The following is a 9,221-nucleotide window of genomic DNA, read 5'->3' on the forward strand; positions in this document are numbered from 1 at the left end:
ATAGTCTTGCTAGTAATGAAGAAAAAGACACTTTTTGCAAAACCCAAGACCCTTTGGCAAATACACAAGTCCAAATGTTTGGTAAACATGAATCTCTTTCATAAAAATATATAAAGCATGCACATTCAACCCACCAGAGGCTACGCCTATAATCGTGAAGCCACGACTGTACAAAGTTAGCTTGTAAACACAAGGCTACGGATATAACCACAGAATAGCCTCCGAAGGGAGACGCTCCATAAAAACATCAAGAATATGCAAAAACATTGTATCAACCTGTTAAAGCATTACAAACTAAAGCATGGTGAAAATAAATTGTATACAGCCAACAAAGGCTTTACAGACCAAATAACAAATTGTTCACAAAGATAAGCCAAACAAAGAATCAAGGATTTTGGATGACGGATCCAGAAGGACCAATAGAGGATGCAGTGGCTTGGGCAGACCTGAAAGCTCCAGAAGTTGCGGCAGGGATGGAAAGGATTTCTGGAGCAAGGAGGTCAGCATCAGAAGCAAGCACATTCAAATATTCAAACCTCTTCTTAGCAAACCTTTGCGCTGCTTCCTTCAAAGCTGCAACACTCCCTCTCTGGTACCCCAGAATCCGTGTAATATCCAGCTTCGGAATCTACGCCTTGACCTTCTTGAGTGCCTTGTTAAAACCAACTGCCATGGCACAACCCTGCACGGCCCCCATCTCTTGCGCGAACTCTCCGCTAGATCGAAGCTTATCGAAAATAGAGGGAATGCCCCTAATAAGCTCCGCTCTGTCAGCCGTAATCTTCTCAATGCTTTCATCCATATCTTGCAACTTTTCATGCAAATCTCTCTCAACAGCTTTAGAATCACTCACCTCGGACATTAACTGCTCAACTTTTGCCTTCTCTTCACAGAAATCGTTACTTAACTTCGTTTTCTCCTCCATAAGCTCTTCAAATTTCTTCCGGTGGGCGACTACCTCAAGCTCCGCCATCTCCGCCTGATTCCTTAGGATTACATTATTTGCCTCCATATCAGCTACTTTCTGGGTTTGAACCTCTGGATCTTGAAACTCAAACTTCCGGACTTTCCTGCGAAATGAACTCGCCAATATCTGTTACCTTTGCGGCTTTGCCCTTGAGATAGATCATAAAACCAATTTATATTTAGAGATGAGCACAACCAGAATCCATCCATATAGTAAAAACAGACTATCCAAACAAACAATACCACTTATACTTCTGTCTCCGACTCAAAGTAAACTCGGTATTAACAAAATAGATCCCGCACACAATTGTTAGCAGGTGGTAAAACAAACACATATACCAATGAATACTAATTGAAAAGAAACACATCCAGGGCAATTTACCAGCAAGATTTCTTCTTCTGCGAACACATGCAACCAATAAACTGCATCAGCTATTTAATCCTAAAACACTGTATAAAAAAAATCTAGTAAATATTTTACAGGAAGTGACTTACCCTGAACTTTTTCTCCTCTTGGCTGTCGATGTAAGCAAGCAACTCTTCCTGCCTCATCAGAGCTTCATGAAGTGCCTGCGCAAAATGAAGCATGTCAGCAAACCTGATCATACAGCTAATTTTGCCAACAAAGACGCCAAGTCATCAGAACATCAGCTATGGCAACGGAGAGCTCGATAGCCTTCATGGTTTGTTTCATTCATGAGTCATGACTTGCTCCTATTGTTTGCTTCATGACTTGCTCCTATGAAGATTGCGAGGGAAGTTTATAGATAACAATACCCCAGCCTTCTTAAGAAAACATTAACCGGGTATAAATTGAAGGGAGGCCACATTACACAAACGACTGACAAGGGGTTGGGAAAGGAAGTCTTTGTGCGTTGATAAGAAATGACATGTATTTGTAACAAAAACCCTTCTTGGGTGAACAAATCAGACATAATAAGGGATGAAGCAGCCTGTTTATCCTATAATTGTGTTTCGGTAGTTAAGAAGATAAATCAACGAATGTAGGCTTGATTCATATAATGTTTTACAACTCTAGTAGCTACTGATATGATGATTTTTCAAGTTGCACGGATGCAGCAGACACATATCGCAATTTTGACCCACTAATATATGAATGAGTCCATTTGGCCATATGAGTAATGTTCTCTCTCTAATGGATCCAGGTCTCTTTACCCAGAACATAGATCAAATGTGTCGAAAGTCCCCAAATGCAAATATAATGCATACAACCTCGGTAATCATAACTTACTCCAACAGTTTATATACAGGACAAAATAGTACTTAGGATTAACTCGGCCCACTTCAATCCTTACCAAAAGATACCCATTTTGAACCAAATCTCTTTAGACCAATCACTCAACCCGCCACCTCTTAAAAAAGGAAAACTTATGTGTTTTCTGATTTTACTTATAGGAGAAATCTATCCAGCAATCAAAGAGTATCGCCGTGTGTATTGTTTACCTTTTTGGTAGCAATGAGTTCTGCTTCTAAAGCATCAACGCGGCAAACAGCAGCATTCAGCAATTCCTCTTTCTCATAAGGCATCTCAGATGGCTTTGCTTGGAGTGTGTCAACCTTATCTTCAAGCTCACCTAGTCTTTTTAAAACAGAAGAGACAAGTTCTGCCTCTGCAGTAGGAACTGCAGACAGAGGACGGACTTCTTTGCTGGAAGTGTTTTGGGTACCCTCAGTTGACACACTATGAAGTTTTTTAGTCACACGGGTACTGTCGTTTGGAAGAGTGTGAAAAAAGTCATGAAGACAGCGATTATAAATGCCAACACACGAGCATCGAGTCTTTTTGGTGCCTCCTGAACAGCAGATGCGAGAGGTATCCCTGTATCAATGATTCTGAATTGATTATCATCTTGTAAACTAAATACTAAAAATATATTTACAAAAATTTATATAGCTAGGCATCAAATGGTAAATTTTACTTATCCACGAGTTAATTCAGTGATGTTATATTTCTTATGGGCCAACAAAAAAAACAGGAAACACTTCTAAGTCCCAAGCTGTATTTTTAATGCAAACCTACTAATTTCTTTTATTCAGGAAACCATATCAATGTTGTAATAATACTTTTCAACTAATGATATAAACCACAATTCATCAGAAATTTTGGACAAAGTTGTTTCTGATCAACCCACCAAGGCCCATTTCCACCAGCACAAAACACAACCATCTGACATGTTATCCAACCTAGCCAAAACACCTATATGCCACCTTTATATACTTGACAACCTTGGACATCAACAGAAGAAATAGCAATACCTAATTCTTTGAAGTGACAAAATTGCATCACCACTAACCTTTTGGAACAGATGGCTTTGGCATTGATGCTTGCTTCTTCAATACAGAGTCAACAGCCTTATCAACCATAGGAACGTACTCATCATATCCAGAAAATTGACCGGCATAACTTGTAGCTCCAATCACCTTAGACTATATACCAACACAGGAAAAAAAAATGAGTATCTGTAAAAATACAATAAAAGCAAAATCTCTACTTAATTTTGAAACCAATTGAATTGGAAACCGAAAAAGTGTCTGCCTTTTTCACCATCTTAAGGCAAACTATATTTTTGCGACACAATTTAAGTGTTAAATTAATATTTGCCAAATAAAAGAATTGCTTGATAAAAGGTAAAGATTTTACTCAGATGGATTTTCAATCAAAATACTTGCTGCATCATTTCTAACTTTCTTCTTTTGAAATCTATCAATTTTATTAGGCGAGATCTATATTTATTCCACTCATCCGATGAAAAAAATGCAACATTCACTTGACAAATACTTTAGAGAGATGTTTGACCATTTGCAAGTTGTGTTTAAAAGTCTCAATACGAATAAAACCCAAAGATAATCATGACCATGTGGTGATTTTATATTAGGGTCAAAGATTGGTAAAGAAAGAAACATTTACTTTTTATAAGTTATTTCATTTCAGAATGGAAGCGATGCCAATTCCATAAGGTGAATGCATCATTTGCTTTCTCTTGGATTTTTGGTAATGCTAAAAACGTAAGTACACGCGGAAAAGTTGAACACTCACTTCTTCGCGAACAGGAGTCAACCTAAGATGGGTGTAATTCATTATTGCTTTCGGGGATGCGATATCTTCAGCTTCTGATCCTGACTCAGCAGTGGATGTGTCACTGCTTCTAAGCTGCACAAAAGAATAAGAGAACTATTAGACATCATGTAAATACCTAGTATGCATTAAGTTTAAGCCCAATTAAAAAAAATGGGCTTTAGGGCCTGGCTAGTCTAATAGTGTAAGTCCCTTAACCACCGGATCTAACAAGATTAAGTATCTAATGTATAAGTGCGGAAAATCTTATACAAAAGCAATCAACACAATATATCAATACGAACACGAATATGAAGATAAACTTGAACCGTATATTACTTCAGTAAATGCAATTACAAGTAACACACCAGATTCGAAGTGTGAAAATATGAAAGAAAACAAAAAGCTCGAAGATTAACCTAAAACATAAGGTTAATCTCTATTTATACTAAACATAATGGACTTAAACGGACCTTGAACTTCACGGACCCAAGCCCAAACTCGACCTGGTCAAAGGTCGAGGTTGACCTGGTCAATGGTCGAGTTTGACTGGTCAAAGGTCGAGGTTGACTGGTCAAAGGTCGAGGTTGACTTTATTATACGCGAAAACTTAACGTTTATTACAAGTACATATTCAATAGACTCAAGACAAACTTCTATAATGATGTTGTCACCCGAAAATGCACCAACAAATAGCCATAGACTGCCATGTCAGTCGACACATTCATTGTATTAATACAATTAATACACAGCCTGTTACATGGTAATACATAGATATTCAATTAAAGCACTAGCAAAACAACAAAATAACAGCTGGAGTGTCTAACCATGGGTAACTGGGGTTTAGCATAAGCAACAATTTTCCCCTCGCTGTTCAAAACTTTAACCACCTGTCTGGCACGCCGTGCTTCGCTATTAAGAGCCAACTGAACAGAAAAAGACATGCAAAGATAAAACGCAATTGCAATAAGCCTACGAGATTGCAAATAACAAAGGTAGGACTTAGGAGTGCTTAAAGATCCATAAGAACCTTCAAGATTTCAGGATTCTTCCATGGCCCTTTATCAGACAGAAGACAGCCCCCTTGATCTGCACACGTACAGGTGCCTCCAAGAAATTCCGGCAACTCACTGCACAATTCTCCAAGTTCTTTAACATAAATCCACTATAAATAGAAGTAAATATCCTATATATAATGTGAAAATGTTGACATACATAAAAAAAAGGGTAATTGGATGGGAACCCCCTGATCCCATGTACCATTTGGTTCCCACTAATCCCCCAGGTAGGCTAGTGTCCAGGTGAATCTGAACCACTTAATAATCCCCTGATTATCTCATGTTTGCCTTTGGCAAGACTTGAACCCAGGATCCACCTGAGAAGTGGCGGCTGGTGGCCATATACATATACATACACATGAATGTGTTTTCTATACATATAAATTATGTTCATAAAGGAATATTTCTATTATATTGTAATTACCAAACACGAAATGTGAGCTACCTGGCATCAATAATCTCAAGCAATTTACTCTGGTACTTGTTTCCAAGAACCTAGAAGAGATCCAAAACAGAAAAAGGGTAAAAATAGAAAGATGTTTCCTAACAATCTTAAGTAAACTCAAATACATACATGAATCTTTGAAGTCGTCTTGGGATCAAGAAATGACTTTACAGTATTCCAAAGCAATCTAAATCCAGGACCCGCATTGATTATAAACATTTGATTGAGCATCTGTAAGATTCATGGTACCAAATGTTAGTTAGGAATTGCGATTGTAAAAAGATATTATGCATAATGTACGTTGATCAGTTATGGAAATTCATGTTACTTCAGGGTAATTATCGCCATCAATTTTCTGGAGCCGCATTATGAGTTCTCGGGCACTCTTAGAAAAGTTTTTCAAACCCTGAAATATTACAAAATATAGATTAGTTTATGCCATGTCTTTATATGGATCAAATGCTGATCTGCACAAGGAACGCACCACGCCTTGAACATCCAAAATTGTTGTACTTGAATCGATGTGTCTTTTTGCAGCGGTCGAACAGGCAGGAAACTTATAAGCAAAACTTTTTTCAAACTCACGCACATGATACTTTATGTAGCGATCCATGCTTGTAACCTGCATAAGTTTGTTAGGATCAACTTTACCCAACCTTTCAATGTAAACAGGTCTTCCCTCTTTGTCTACTCCATGATTACCATGGGGATAATACTTCAAAACATCGTCCAACTCTTTAAACTCAAAGTCCTGATAACATTTCAGTCAAAGAAAACATCAAATTATACATCTTGTTAGTCACAAACATGTTAGAAACAAATGAGGAAAACTTGTTACACTTATTCCAGGATTAATCACCTCAATGATTGTGTCAGTACCGAATTCCTTTCTCCACTGGATCATATCAGCCCACATATGCTTTGCTTTCTCAATATCAAACTTTCTTGCTTTCAGAAACCTATAAACATATACAAAGCAAATTTTTAAGCATCGTTACAAAACAAGTTTAGTGTGTACATCTAAGTTATAGCCTAATTCATAATTACAAACCATAAATTAACCAGGTCACCTCAATTACAACAACTGATAACGATTCACCTTTGGACAAGACAGACTGTGTGAAAATAACAAGCGCAAGTCAGTAAATATAAAGATCAAGAGTGGTATTGTATCACTCTTTCACAAGAAAAAGCAAACCGTCTGTATATGCCTCCTTATGCAGGAAACATTGATTGTATTATAATTGTCATGGATATCAATATAGACAGCTGTCATTATAGTGCTGAGAAACATTATGATAAAGCTAACTGATAATATGAGCCAGACAATTCAAAGAAGCTCAAAACCGGTGAGCTATTTTCATTAGCCTTACTTCTCTGGATTTCCTTGCCCGTTGCAGACTACAGAGGACTTCTATATCATAAATAGATTTAATGAGCGAATTTATCTAGCATCACTTTCTACTAATTTGATTTACAAATTTTATAGTCAAATACGAACCAAGAATTGTATCATGTGTGGCAAAGGGTCAATAAGTTCAGTTCCTATGATACACTATAACCATAAAACATATGACAAAATGGTTACTTCCATGTTTGATTTAAATTCATACATGGAACATTAATGCTAAAACAGAAAAGTGATAGCTAGTCTGTTTGAGTACCTCAACATCATATGATAATCATCAAGGCTTTCGGGTAGCAACTCATCCAAAACTAGTGCTTGACGAAATGCATCAACAGCCCGTAATTCCTCGGCATCTCGAATATCCTCAATAGAAACAGAACTGACTCAACCATCACTCTTTCTCCTGCTGCTCTTTTTCTTGAGGGAATGTTTGAACTTGCTAGATGCATTAAGTGCTTTCTTTTTCAATGAACCAATCCTTGTCCTCCTCTCATCCTCAGAATTCTCAAAATCAGACCTTCTTTCTCTTCTGTCAGATCTTTCGTCATTGCCAGATGATCCCTCAAAGCCTATAGATTAGCTACCATATGTAAGAATGTATTTCTCTAACACCGTATCAATGTCATACACCTCTAAAGATAACAAGTGGTTGCTTATGAATTTAATTAGATAGAAAGACAAAATTAAGCGCAAAGTATGTATAGCATATGAATCGACTAGCATATAAGTCACAGTAATAATGACATATGCTTCCATTTAGGGCAAAGAATTTCCCTCACTTTATATTTCAACAGTTAAAGCATCTATTCAAAGCATAATCTTTTGAGGTTTAGATCTTATATCAAATCACCGAAGCATCCAACAACTCGTAATTTGCCAATTAAATAGATATCTATCTAGCACATTAAATAAAGCTTACACTTAAGATCACACCCATTCCAGCAAATGGAAAAAGGGTGGACATATAATACAAGTGTATATTGCAGAAAAATGTTATAATATATATATAATATTTATCTCATTTCGCCTATACGTATATATATATGACACATCATCCACTCCCACTCCAAGCTGTACATCGGCTGCGGCTATCGGATATACCCAAAAACTGACAAAAACTACCAAATTAATTGTACAAATACTATTCACCGCCACCACTTTGAGCGGGCACATTGCTATTAGCGGCATACATTCATACATTTACCTTATCTTCCTTCCTTGCTTTTTTTGGAATTTTCAAATTTGGATTTACCACTTAAAAAAAAACATGAGTATACATCATACGCGTGTATGATACATTACAATCCCATTAGTCACAGACAAATAAAGCAGCAAAATTTGAAATATCACAATCCTACAAAACTTTATATATAATATATATATATATATATATATATATATATATATAAAAACTAGGGGCGAGCAAAAACCGAACCGGAAAACCAAAAAACCGAAAAAAACCGACAAAACCAAACCGAAAAAACCGAAAACCGAACGAAATCCATTGATTTGGTTTTCGTTTTCTAAAAACCGAACGGATCGGTTCGGTTTTCGGTTTCATATGCCAAAAAACCGATCAAAACCGAACCGAACTAAATATATTTTAATTTATTTTATTTTTATATCATATTACATTTATATTTATTACTTATAATTTATAAATATGTTAATAATTTAATCTTTTTATCTTTTTATTATACAAATCAATACAAATGGTATATTTTTAATAAAAACGTGTTGTAAAAACAATTCGTTTTATAGAAGTTATACAAATTTTAACACCTAAAATATATAATTACTTGATAAAAAGCTTCTCTGTATTTAAATTTTTATATCATATTTTTTTCTTAACAATTGAAAGTTAAATTTATAACATAATATTTAAAAAAAACTTAAAAAACAAAATTTATTAAAAAACCGAAAAAAAACCGAAACCGAACCAGAAAACCGAGAAACCGAACCGAACAAAAACCGAATCCAATTTATAATAATCAAAATACTTACATGGCCTTGCAAATCGATCTAGCGGTCCAGACATCTTTACAAAATTCACTCCACTGCTTAATTCAATTTTATGAATTCAAAAAGCTGCATTAGCAAGTACATTGTTATCAAATATAAACTAATTAAGAAATTTGAAAATATTTTGAAAAAAGAAAAACAAAAATTAAGAGATTTAGTGAATTAGTAATTAGTAGGTGGTTAGTTTACCTAAAAAGGAAAGTAACAGCTTTTAGTCAATCAATCATAACGCAATGATTTCAATTA

At 35.7% G+C, this 9,221-nt stretch overlaps 1 pseudogene; it reads right to left on the bottom strand.

Annotated features, from left to right (window-relative positions):
- Positions 1-204: 204 nt before the first annotated feature.
- Positions 205-9,020, bottom strand: LOC122600272 (annotated as a pseudogene).
- Positions 9,021-9,221: the final 201 nt, after the last annotated feature.

The sequence above is a fragment of the Erigeron canadensis genome, chromosome 5 (assembly GCF_010389155.1).
Source record: "Erigeron canadensis isolate Cc75 chromosome 5, C_canadensis_v1, whole genome shotgun sequence".
Taxonomy (NCBI): Eukaryota; Viridiplantae; Streptophyta; class Magnoliopsida; order Asterales; family Asteraceae; genus Erigeron; species Erigeron canadensis.